We start from the raw sequence: 13,861 nt of genomic DNA, 5'->3' as shown, positions 1-13,861 counted from the left end.
TAATAAGGTGGCGAAGTCACTCGTTCTCGACGTCGACGTCTGCCAGTGGAACGCGACGAGCGGAAGAGAGCCGACAGTCGTCACTGCCTGGCGCTAGCATTGAAAACTTTTTCCCCTTTATTATGCATCTAAACGCATGTTGTTATTGTCATTCTTCACCTGTGCAATTCTTGTACTTACCCGCTTACCGAAAACAAAATCCAATCAATGATGCCACTTTTTGTCGATATTTTTTCAGTGCATATACTTTTCTTCCAAATATCAGTTCAAACATATTTTGCATAAGTGTATAATCTTACAGAAGTTTCATTCATACTACAACTCGCAAGACTAACTTACTTTCACCAATCAATTAATAGATATTTACGTTAGATTATTTTTTTTGAAATTAATAAATAAATAATTAAACATGGGCATATTGTCATCAAGCTTTTTCGACAAACAACGCCGACCATTTCAGTCTCACGCATTAACCAGTTTTCAGTATATATAGGTACATAGAGAGTACGCGAGCTGGTCTACTCGTTTCGTTCGACGTGCAGCCCCGACTAGCAGTCGAGGAATTCGAGTTGCTATAAATCTCCCTTGACGGGCACGATGCCGGGGGTGGTGGTGGCTAAGTCCTATAGCTTCCTCACCACGCCGCGAGCTCTCGAGGAATTGTAATAGTTTCGCGCCTGGTGAGGTTAACGCTTATGTTGCCAGCCTCCCCCTTCCTCCTTCCTTTTCTCTATGCCACGAAGTAGCACATACGTAGCCGTGAAAAGGACGAACGCAACGAAACAAGAATAATTGAAAGAGTGGGAGGATCACTATGGAGAAGTTTTCGCCAAAAGTGTGATTATAGTGGTTGAACGTTTTTGTAGCGAACTTTCAATTGTAATAAATATTGTTATGCGGAAGAACGATTTCATTCGTGGCACAATAATGTGACATTACTCAATAGTATGTTATCCAGGTGAGCTCAGTTTTATGACAGAAAGTAAATTAAAATAAACTCTTTTGTAAAAACCGATTCTATTTTATATAATGTCAATCCACAAAATTAATATTTTTTGCACGTCCTAATGTGTATTTGAGATCAAATTATAAAATTCTTTTTTTTTCATTTATACTAAATAATATACGATATAAATGTGTTAAATATCAGAATAAGTCGCATGCGAAAAGAATTATGAGATTTATTGTTGTGATATAAATTGAAATTTATTATAAAAATGTATTGAACTTTTATCGTTGTTATTATTTAAAGACCAGCGGCTGACTTAAAAACTATTTACAACCTGTTTAATTTTAGAACCTTACTATGTTATAATTTATTCATCAATATAATCTGTAAAAAAATAAATAAAAGTGAATGATTAATAAAAGAAGAATTGTAAATTATCTCGACACTTTATCATCAAAATAAATTCGTTCAAAAGGAACGGGATCATCAAACCAAAATAAATGATTTTTAAATGGAATGAGAGAATCGATTTACACCATCCGAGTTGCTCCCGTATACCATTTTACCCGGCAACACAGACGATGATTAAATTGTCCCTTCGAAGCAAAAGGAAAAAAAAACTACAAAAAGCAGTGAGGAGCAAGCTCTCTTCTGTTCTCTCTCATTCTCTGTCTTTCTTCTGTCCGAGACAGAAATCGTGCGAATGAAGAAAAGAGTACGGTTTATCAATCACACAAGGTCTACATTTAGTGACAGGCGGAGATTCGGCAGCAATCGTAAGCAATGGGGTGCGTCATTGTTGAAGTATATACTTTATTTATCATTGTTGAGATTATTGTGCGATTTTAATTTTGTCTTTAGAGACACTCGTGCTTGTAAATATTATTTATTGAAGCATACGTTGTTTTGTGAGGTGAAATTCATTATATAATCGATAAGTTTACCTCTTGTCGGCGTTGAGGTCTAAAGCTGAACGATCTTTGATTTAATATCGCATACTATAGTGTTTGGGACCTTTTATACATGGAACGTTACTTTCGTACAATGGATTTATTATGCAAAACAATATCGCTATTACTTATAATTTCTGTTTTAATAAAACATTACACATGTTAACCAAAACAGTTTATGGTTTATTTCTCCATCGAATATTATAATATTTTTTAATGAATAGAAACAAATGCTTATTAACCTTAAGGGCAAAAATAATGTCGAAATCCTGAGTAGATTTACTTTTAGTTCAACTGTTCCAAGAATGCCCGTATCTCATCTTCGCAGTTTTTCAGGTCAACTAACTCGCTAGCGAGCATCTTCCACTCTCGGCCGCGGGAAATCGTGTTGAATAAGCCATAAACATGACGTACGCCCGCGTTTTGCGCGCCGAAACAAGGAAGAGCAGAGGATTCGAATAGACAGCGGACCTCGACGTCATCTTCAATGAAATGATATAACTGTTTCCTCTCACAGCGGTGATCCTGGAAATGCTTACCCCAAAGGGATACGTGTGCCAAGACTAAAACTCACGCGATCTGACGTATACTTCTAGTTGCCTTGATGCCTTTTTTTCTCTTTACTTTCGCTTTGCACACTTTGCGCCTTTTCCAGACCGGGGAGAAAACCATTATGGCTGTGCAGAAGGGGATACATCGTGCGGGCGTTAATATACGCCATAAAATGTCGCTTTTGCAGCAAATGCGTTTCTGGTGGTTTATTTTGCGATGGGTAATCCTAGTTTTTCATGTTATTGATAGTCTTTATTTTTCAAATTCGTTCCTTCAAAAGTTTCAATCCAACATTTAACGTTCGAAAAATCACATGAAAAATTGATACAAAGTTGTTTCTTCATCATAACTAATATTTTTTCAATGCGGATATTATCACTTTAAAAATCATATCCTATATTCAGTTTTGATATTTAAAGACTGAAAATAATTTGAAATTTACGATTATTTTTTATCAGCTGAATGTATATATAATTATTATTATTATTAGCAAATATCTTATAGTAATATGGTTTTTAACATGTACGTTTAAGTGAAGCTTTAGTTTTCAAGTCATTTTCACCTAAAGTTTACTTCAGTTGATCTGTTCTACCTTACTACCATTATGCTTGCAAGCTTATCACAACCAGTGCTTTGTTCGCTTATGTGCGCTTTCCTTCAGTTGCAAACTACATTGAATAATTCGAAATTCTCTCTGATGTCTTTTGGGGTTAGCCTCTGCAATGTCTGTTTACCTAACTCGACTTTGTCTCGTTTACCGTCCTTCAATGTACTATTCTTTAGTGTACTATCTATCTTTCGAAGGTAGTATAGTTAAAGTACTAGCTTAATCTTAGATAAATTATTAGCTTTAAGTTCCATTGTTAAGTATGCTGCTGTTACGTTTCGCTTATCATTTACGTTTAAAAATGTTAATCTGCCATTTTTAGCACCATTACTACTCTATATTTATGCGGCTTGTGTCCAAGTATTTTATTCTTTACACTGTATCATCATTGTTAAAAACAATTTAATCGTAATTTTACCTCATCAATCTAATAAATTTTACGTCAACCATACCATCTACTAAGAGTAATACTGACTTATATGCTAAACATATTAAATGTCCAAAACAAGATTGTACTCCGCCATCTGTGGCATTTCTTTGAACTTGGTTCTCGTGCTAAGATAAACTGCAAAACTTAATGTATTTGAAAAAAGTTCGCTACCGTTTCATTATCGACAAGACAAACGGTAATCTGGAAAAGCTTAGTCATTAACTTACTAGATGGCGCGATACTCGTTAGGCGGCCATCATGAAACTACCAAAGAGAAGGGGAAATTGCTAGTTTGAGTAGAACGCGCCGAAGCGCCATGCCAACGAGGGAGGGACTCTCCGGATACGTATCACGGTTAGTTGGAGGTGGAGCCCACACCGGCTTACCTTTCCACGATACTCGCTCCATCTGTGAATTGACTTTGCCGATCTCGACTTTGTCGTCGATCTTCAGCTCTGTTTATCGACTAGCAGTAAGATTACCTTGCGCTGTTAAATAATTTTAGTTTTTCATCTAGTTTAATTAGTTTTGTCTTTTTTTGACATTTCCTTTGCAATCTAATTGTACACATCACTTTTAAGAAACACAATATGATAGTGCCACTTGTTTCGTGAATCACTGTTGATTTATTTGCTGGACTGGCAAAATACCAGAAAAATTAGTGATAAAATACCTTGGTGAAATAAACTTCAATCGACGGTAAGTAAAGAAAATTATCTCGTCAACTATATGTTGTATCAATAATTACCATGCACTTTACGTATAAATTGTTCCCATACTTGCGCCAACTGTAAATTTTCGAGTTGAAAGAATGATTTGAAATAACATTTTGTTTGGAGCAGAAAATACTTAATTTATAATAATAATTTTTAACAATCTCTCAGTTATAATTAATCTAGATATTTCGGGCTCAAAACTTTAGTTATGTCTGATTTTTAACGTAATGATTTTGCCCACGAAAAAAATTACAAAACCATACGGTTACAGTTTTGAAATAATCAACTACAAACTCGTAGCGCTACCATCACCAACAAACGCTCCAAAATTGCGTTTCGCTCGCTACTCAATCGACCATCGGAAATAGTGTGTCTACCACCCCTCGTTACAGCCGTTACACACGAAACTGTTTGCTGCTGGAATTTAGTGCGGTGGGCAGCGTGGCGCGACAGGCAAACGCGGATCATCAGTTGACTTTGAACGACGCCTTGCCGCGCTTGTGCCCGTCTGGGAGTGAATATTACGTGCGTGTTACGCATCTCTCGGTCTCTCCCTCCGAGACCATTAGCAAATAGTGTTGATCGCAAGTAAAACAACGCTGACTCGAGTGTTTGACGATGACGTGGCAATACCGACCATACAGTGCCTCACTGCTGCGTCGCTGACTTTCTTTAATCTTATACAAAACGGCACTGTGGCTTTCAAGTTCAAGGTTACGTCGCTGGAAAAATTGAAGACAGCTACGTTGAGTTACAACAGGTACCTTGTGTTATCCTATGGCTCTATCGCAAGTCTTCTTCATTCATGATTTCAAACGCTGAATTTTGGATGAGTGACGGAAAGCCACGTTCAAGTAGCTTCTTTTAGTACTTATCGTCCTACTCATTTAACTTTCTTTCTCGGCAACAGAATTAAAATGTAAAGCTTGATAAGGGTATTCGGCGATAAGAGAAGCAAAACACCTTCAACAACCAAACTTATCCTAAAACAAAAAGAAGCAGCTTCGTAGAGATATAAAGTTTTCATCGGAGTCTGTTTTTTTCTCTCGTGTGCAAACTTCGCCCCTTCGACCACCGACATAAAAACGCAAAGTAGATTTTCGCAAGAATGTTTGCCTACACATGTAAATATAATCTGTGCTCCTCGCAAACTGATAAACTTGTAATTTCTGTTTGTTCGCAGATATAATATCCTTCGCACATTCGAATTAAGGTAAAGTGTAGCTAGAATGGCTTTCACTATGCGAGAGACAGAGAGCAAAAGCGAGACGCAGCGAGTATATATAGTACGCAGAACGAGGGAGACAGCAAGAGAGAGAATGGTTCTTCCCGTTTCGGGCTTGGCATGGTCTGGTAGTAGTGGTGGTGGTAACTGTCACCGATGATAATTTATGTTAATGGCAGTTTACACCGGTGCGCGCAGAGAGCTAGCTCGGCCTGCTCCGCGTATATACCGGAGCAAGCAAAGAGAGCTCTGCCGAGGCAGCAGCCAACAGCCAGCCAGTCTGCAGGTCGTCGCGACGCCGAGCGCATCGCTGCTCTTTCGCCCTCTCGCTCTCTCTCTCTCTCTCTCTCTCTCTCGCCCTTCTGATAGAGAAAAAAAACGCACAGCCCGTGAGAGCAGAGAGAGAGAGAGAGAGATCCCTAGCGGCGACGCCCAACCCAGCGCAGACGCACCACTGCACCTGTATTCGCACACCAGTAATACATGGCCCGGATTTTCGGGATCCGACCCGTACAGTCGCCGACACCCGTTGAATGTCGCGCGCGCGCGCGCGCCGCCACCGACACCAAACATCATCATCTCGCTCTCTCTCTTTCTCTCTCTCTCTTTCGCTCTTCGACGTTGTACAACAACGAAAGTGTAAGTATTGATCTTCCACTGGATATGTATATATATTGGCCTGTTTACGAGTGTCGAGGAAATGCGTGAATGGATCTTTTTTACGAGGCTTACACACTCCACTAAAAGCTCACAGTGAAAGTGAAATTCGCGGCTCTCGCTCTCGGCTCAAACTGACACATGTTAGATGTACGATGTATGTTTATACACATAGCATGTTTGTGAGACAGTCATCTGCCCCCCCCCCCCTGCACGATTATCAAATTTGATTTAAAGATGGCGCGACTGATGGCCTGTTAAAATCTTATACTGTTAAAGTGCATTAAGTGCATGCATGCTGAATGAGATACCAAGATATTACGAATTAAGAGGTAGGATAATGTCATAAATGTTTTTTTAAACGCATTTAAATAGCTAATGAATTTTTAACCACCTATCTTGTTTAATCATTATTAGCGAAATGAATACATAAATTACTCTATTTGTTAAATAAATTTGTTTGATCAACTTTATGCAACTATTACTGAATTTTAAAATTATAACGAAATCGATAAAAGTGTAGAAATACCGATAAAATTATGTGCAGCATATCGTACGCTAAATTTCCAAAAGGTAAAATATATGGAAGGGCAATTTAAAATAGAAATTGCGTGTAGAGATAGCACGTAGTACACAGTATATATGTACGGATTCGTAATGGCTGCGCGATTCAAGCTAGCAATCGCGAGATGAAATTCAGGGGTGGCTCCAATATATATGCACGCTCTCTGCCTCGCAATAGCTGAAGCGGCAGCGGCGGCCCCCTCGAGGGTCACGAATATCTGGGGCGTTCATGAGCATGCGCAATAGTAACTATCCGGCGCTCCCATGATCTTTCGCTTTCCGCTGTACTACTGCTACCACGGCTAGTCTGTTGACGCGCGGGCTGTAACGTGTAATTAAAAAATTCCATGCTCGGTTTATCTCGGCCGTATACCTACAAGCTCTTGCAATGTATAACGTCGCACAGTCGTCTTAGGAATTTTCATTTATACGAGTTTGCAAATTTATTTTGGTAAAAGCACGCGGCACCGTAAAAATGGACAAAACGACAATTGCTTGCTGTCAGGCGCTAATAAAAAAAAGTGTGGGCTTGAAATTCGGTCGCAAGCTGAAGCTTGAGCCTGAATTTCTATTAAGAATTTAGCCCGATGGCGGGGACGATTATAAACGGTCGTCGGCGCGCTTTCGATTATGTGTCTTCACATAGATTTAGGAGAGTAGTATAGTTCACGCTCTCCTCGCGTCCAAAAACCGGCCAGCAGTATAGCAGAGGGAGTCCCAATCAAGGCCGCGCTCTCCGCCCGCATTCTCGAGTCCGCTATCCCCCTTAAACCTACCGCCGCGCCGCCGGCGACGGACTTCTAGTCTTCTTCGCGGGCAAACAAAAACCCAATTTTTTTTCTCGTTCGCTTGTGGCGCTTGATCTATGGCTAGCGCGGACGTTACCTTCTATTCTTCGGTTACACTGCCGCTGATTTTTAGTTTTCGAACAAAAACGCTGTGGAATGAATTTCGTGTATATGGTCCAGATATTTCCGTGAGATGGAACAATGAAACCTGGATATCGGAATTAATTTTCACCATCTGCATTTGTTCGAGTAATGATCGTTTTCAAAAATCAGGAATAAGATTAATTCTACGAACCCAAAAGTCGAATTAAATTATTGATCATGTCTATATATGAACAGTCGGAATTAATTCCATTGCGAAATCTTATCGAACATTTTTCAAAGTATATAAATTAGAGCGATGCGGACACAGTCACGGAGATCACAGTAACATAAATCAACATCTAAAAGTGGAATAGTATAATTGCAAGTACGAATATCGTTAGCACGGGCGCATGATAAAAGTCATCCATCAAAAAGACAATTTCTTCGCAGCAATTTAACTTTCACAACGTTACAACTCCATATTACGACAATTCTCGAAAACTCGTTCTCACAGTTAATGAAAAAGACATTCGGTCATTTTGTGTTGTTCAGGTAGAACAATCGTGTAGTTAATCGACGGTGGCGATGAAGTTTAGTAGACGCAGGGTATATGATCGATGCCCGTGCTTCCTCGCCGTTAAACATACAACAGGCGACGCTTTGCGCACAGGTACAGACTAGACGGAAATTGAATTCTAATTTATCGCTCGACGACGTCAGGGAAGCAAAATCCAGGGTTCTGCTTGCGCGCGCGGCATCGATCTTTTGCTCTGCGCCGGCGCGAAATTGACATCATATTCTCACCAAACCACTGACAACTGTCTCTTTATTTTGTTTCTGGTTGAAAGGCAACAAGTGACATCGAAGAAGAACCACAAATTTTACATATACTGCTATGTGTTTCAGAGCGCGGGTTAATATGTGTGCCGAATCGTTCATATTCACGCTTCGCTCGTCACCACTCGTGAACGAGCATCGCGATTGCGCTGTCACTGCAACAATTACACTGCTTGCTTATGACTGCCGCGCTTGCCTGTGTACTTGCTTGACTGCGTATTTACAAGCATCGTTACACTGCGCGCGTTCAATCGCAAAAAGTTAGTCGGCTTTTTTTGTAATGTTGACGTGCTCATTACCATTATGATCGCAGGAATAATTACGCTGTTACGTTTTAGTTGGTATCTCGGTAAATGAGATTTCTTTGTTCAGTGGAAAATTCACAATAATACAGAGCTTTTTAAATAGCTAGCAATCTCGTTGACAGATAACGTACAAGTGTCAAGATGAAAAAAAGCACCACGGACATAAACTAAATTTACGCGCATTATCGCGAACAGCAAAAAATGAGGCAAATATTACGCTGGAAATGAATATCAAGTACACACGCGCGGAAGTGTTTTCGAAAGCATGGGACTCCAATTGAAGACATGAAAGATGCATAGTCGAGCGTTAAGATAAGAGACAGCTATTTGGGAAGAAAAAGAGAGACGATGAATCGATTTACTTTTTTTGCCTTTGTGGGGCCATAAAGGAAAACTGAGCTAATTAAATCACATAATCGTACACTTGCACGTTTCAATGGTTTGGTAAAAGATTTTTGGAGACGTGGAAGTATAGGTTCTTCATTGTACTACATCCGAGAGAGAAAGAGAGAGCGAATGAGGCGGGAGGATAGCCGAGTTGGCGTCATGCCAGGTAACCGACCCTGTCGTTAAAGCTTCGCCGCGAATTCGTGCACTCTCAGCGTGTCTGACCTTGAAGCCCATCCCAAATTTTCTCTATTCGGGCTTCTCTTTTTCTTTTCACGTCGAAATTGACTATACCTGGAAATTGGTTTTTGGTTGTCAGTTACCAAGTGTATAGGATGAAATTCTTTAAACATTGTTGGAAAATTTCCTGTGGTCAGTTCCTCATGGAAATATGTAGAGTCATTCAACGAAACCGAGCTTGTGCCAAACAGATTGAGGTATAATCCTAGAGAGCTTGGATAAACTAAAAGTTCGTTACGCGTGCGAGGAAAGAGAAACAAAAAAAGAGCAACACGAAACAGACCAACTACTGACTGTTTTACTTACACTCTCTTGTGTGGCTCTCATTTCAGAGTCACATAAAACGGCGGCAGCGCGGAGAGTCGACGACGAGGGGCGCCACAGGGAGAGAAGAGGACGTCGAACGTAGGGAGCTGCTGCTGCGAGAGAAACAGAGAGAAAAGATATGCCGGCTGGCGAGCAGATGGTTGCTCCGTTTATTGGTTTATTCGCTGGCGGCGGCTCGGCCCACGAGCTCTCTCTCTCTCTCTCTCTCTCTCTCCGTTCCCCTTAGTGCTGTTGCTGTTGAACGGGAGTGCCGCCGCTGTCGTCCGGCACCTTTTTTTAATGTCGAGAGAGAGAGAGAGAGAGGCCCCCAGGCTAAGGTACGTACAGAGTAAGTCAATAAAATGCTAAGTTCCGGGTGGATCATTTCCACTTTATACGTGATATTTCTACCTTTTCCTTTGATTGTGTGTGTCTGTCGTCGGTGAAATCTAGTTAACCCGATACCTGCAAACACTCGCCGACGATGCTGTAAATGTTGATTGCTTGCTTGTATCCACTGCCGCTGTAAAGACACTACTAGCGTTGTTCATTCCTTGTCGATCATGCGAATTGTACGTGTCTGCGAGCTTTCTGCTTTGAATTCAAGCAGAAAATAGTCTGTTTATTCTGCGCATGCGCTAACTTATAATGAAAGATAATGATCTTCCAAAATTCTATATTAAAAAGTATTTTTCTAAAAAGCTCATAAATATAATTTATTGTTTTTATTGAGTATACTTTCTCAACAACGTCAATCTTTTTCAACATTTGGTAAATTTGACATGCACATTACAATAATTTTAATACTCAAACTTAAAATTCTCTGTTTGATAGTGAAAATAAAAAATTAGAAATATGTTCTCTTTGGAATTCTAAACAAAAGTGATTTATATTGATACCAACCGTGTGAGAGTTAAATTACGGGAATTTTCTGATGTTAATTCTAGCTTTTGAATTTACAAAAATCTAAACTGTGATAGATCTAATCAAGAGAATGCAAATGCACGCTATTAATAACTATTTAAAACTGTAACGCTATACATCCAACATATATTTATCTACATTGTTCTTCGATATATATCTTAACTACTGGAGTACTTTCAAATTAGTGGAATAATTTATTTTCTAGTCTTGAACATGCAATTTCGGAATTTATTAGCCATGGAATATTTAATGTGAACGGTAGTATGTAAATTTCGCGACAAAATAAAAGCGATCTATAATTACACGGGAAAAAGAGCATGATTCATTTGATTTAGCGGATCAAATTCATCAAATACCCGAAAATGATAATTTCACTTAAAACGCAAAATATTCATGATTTAAAATATTGATACAGTCGTAATACCAACATAAGACGTTTCGAGAGCATGTGGTTTAAATAAGTAACATCCTATCATTACCGTTAATTCCGAATAGTGCAGACGCAAATGTTTCTTAAGACGCGAGTTAAGCCAGAAGGTAAAAAATGAGAAGTAAAGCGAGCGAAGAAAAATAACTCTTGGCTGGTGTGTCAGAGCATATTACTGATGGAACTTTGATTTTCAGGAGCAGACGAGTGAACGAGACCGAGTCGCGCGATCACAACTGCACACGTAGACTCAGACAGGAGAGAGCTGGGAAGAGAGCAATGTCTGGCACAGTCCATACACGCGCGAGAGGAGAGGAGAAGATATTCGTCGAGGGCGCGATGAAAGCTGGTGGATGAGATGGCACACATAGACGCGCGCACAGGTACGCTGGCAGCACGATGGCGTCGTGGGCGTTATACGTCGGACGGCGGTGGCGACGGGTCGATATAGAGAAACGTTGCCCCTCCCCGCGGCTACGAGCCTCCTCTGCAACCCTTCGCTACAAAATCTCGCACGCGCAGACAGGCGAAACCCGTTGCGTGTATCATACAGCCTGAGAAGATTATCCCTCCGCGAGGGCGCCGCAGATTAGAAAGCCATCCGAGAAAGTCAAGCGTGTAGCGACTAATTTGTCGACTTGGGCGTTCGGCCAAGGGGCAATCCTTGCCGGAATGAGAGGAACGAGAGGATAATCTCTTCGTCTCTGCTACTGCCTTCTATTTCTCCCAGCATGCTCAGTTGGTAAAGTCAATATTTGGCGTACAAGTCAGAGCCGCGGATTAAGATACCCCGATGAAAGGAATGCCGGTAGGTAAGCGATCTGTAAGCACGCGGATAATCGCTTCACTTCTTGACACTAAGCTGTTCGCGACGAGTCGCGTGTGTTGTTCTTTCCCTTTCTTCTGCTAGACAATGGACATTTATCAAATTAGCATGCTAATGATCTGTCAGCATAGCGTGATTTGGGAAAATTGGAAAACTAGGATTGCTTTCGAGAAGACAAGACAGCGCTCCGTAGTGTCTATGATGAATTGTAGAAAGAAAAAAGGATTATCATTATGCTTTTTTTACCGGAAATTACTTTACTCCAACGTAAATAGTGGCTGGCGTGCGATTTATTTTCGGAATATTGCTAATGTCACTGCCACGTAATTTTTAAGCTCAAGTCCCGGCCCTCTTCTGACATTATTGATTGATTTACCTATTACTAAAGTCCAAATATTCAACATCATTAAGTAAACCTTGCACAGATTATTGTTTTAGTCCTGTTCGATGACTAAGTAAACATGATCGACCTAGCGGTAATACTAAATAACATAACGCAAATACTAAGAATCACATTATATAATTTAATTGTACAACGTCAAAATTTTATATATAAATGTAGATATAATTAACTAACATCAAATTGATTTACATAACAGAATTAATATTTTAATAGCCTTTAAAATTGTTGACGTTAATGCTCATTTGGTATTCTTTAGCGTTGCTCGGCCTAACAAAAACCTTCAATTTTCATCAACTCACAATATTTATTTTTATACAAGCTGATGATGTGGATACATAAATATGTTACTAGATCAACAAAAACGTAAATTTTTGAAAAATGTAAGCTTATGAAAAGTTTTTCGCCAAATATTATGGAATAATAAGCATTTTTGTAGTTATTTAAAATATTTCTTTGAATTCAAGATGGAAGTGATTTGTTACGTACGAATGTACTGTAAGCGTTAAAGAATAGGAGTACGAAATTAACTGTCAATAGTTTCAAAAAGTAGACAACGTTTAAGTAAAAGTTATCTTCATTTTATTTCTAGGAAATATAATGTGGAAAATTTTAGAGTGGAGTGGAAATACATTAAGTAAATCAAATGCGCTATGCATATCAAGCAACTAATGTAACTATGATTTTCAGGTTGGCAAGACAGCGGTAGCGTCACATTGGCCTAGTAGAAGTGTATCATCTCGTAACCGCCTCACTTCGTGCGTTGCATAGCTGGCAAGAAAAGTAGCGTGCAGAAAAGGACCTGTACCGTTTATAACAAGATGAAGGTGCATCGCAGACCAGCCAGAGAAAGATTGGCTGTGTCATCCTCGGCCCGTTAACGTCAGTCCTCTCAAGGCGGTCCCTTCGCCGCACGCGCCCTATCAATCAATATCGACCAAGCAGGTGTAAGCCAATCACTGCCATTGTGTCGGACAAATTATTTTTTTTATTCTTTCTTTGTCGTCGTTGTACGCGTGCCATTGTATATTTTGTAAGCGATAAGCAAGCTCTTATTAATGTTTTGACAGAGAAAGTTTGTCTATATAAGATGTGCATTAGTCTTTCTACTTTTCCATGTGAGAGATGCAGTTTTAAAGAGGTCACTCCATCGGCTTGCTATACGTCAGTGTAATTGATCGTTGATTCTTTTTTTATCTGTTGCTAATTAGTTATCGTGATGGATAGACTGATTGAATCGACGTATGTTTAAATCCTTGACGAAGGCATCGAATACTTTTTCAGTATTTTTAAATGTATTACACGGAAATTTCTCCTTTGAAAGCCGACTGTATAGAATGAAGATTTTTTTCATCCCAACCATATTAGTTTTTTAATGAAACCTCGTCAATATAATATAATAAAGTATAACATAAAAAAATAAATTATAATTATAGATTGACAAAATTGTATTTCGAAAAATATGTCAGCTATTTTTTCAGTTTTCATTAATGTTCTTTAAAAATGTAATCTGCCTTACCGACACTACTTTCACTTGCATTACAAAAATTTAAACTTCTTTGTTCATAAGTAAATACGGTTATTCGAGAAGATTTATTAGTGTTGAAGACTTAAATTGAGTTGTACATTATTTGATGGAATTTCACTCACAGATTCAAAAACTAAGGAAAGGAGAAAATGATTTTCA

General features: G+C 39.3%; 1 long non-coding RNA gene across 1 annotated transcript; it reads left to right on the top strand.

The window, feature by feature from the left end:
- Window positions 1-4,640: 4,640 nt before the first annotated feature.
- Window positions 4,641-13,581, top strand: LOC131664859 (uncharacterized). Its single transcript, XR_009301977.1, has 5 exons — window positions 4,641-4,964; window positions 5,388-5,417; window positions 9,624-9,935; window positions 11,146-11,331; window positions 12,865-13,581. It is a non-coding gene; the product is annotated as an uncharacterized LOC131664859 (long non-coding RNA).
- The last annotated feature ends 280 nt before the right edge of the window (window positions 13,582-13,861 follow it).

Source organism: Phymastichus coffea, unplaced genomic scaffold (genome assembly GCF_024137745.1).
Source record: "Phymastichus coffea isolate CEN01 unplaced genomic scaffold, Cenicafe_Pcof_1.1 PCOF00046, whole genome shotgun sequence".
In the NCBI taxonomy this organism is placed as follows: domain Eukaryota; kingdom Metazoa; phylum Arthropoda; class Insecta; order Hymenoptera; family Eulophidae; genus Phymastichus; species Phymastichus coffea.
This window is presented reverse-complemented; position numbering and strand designations above follow the sequence as displayed.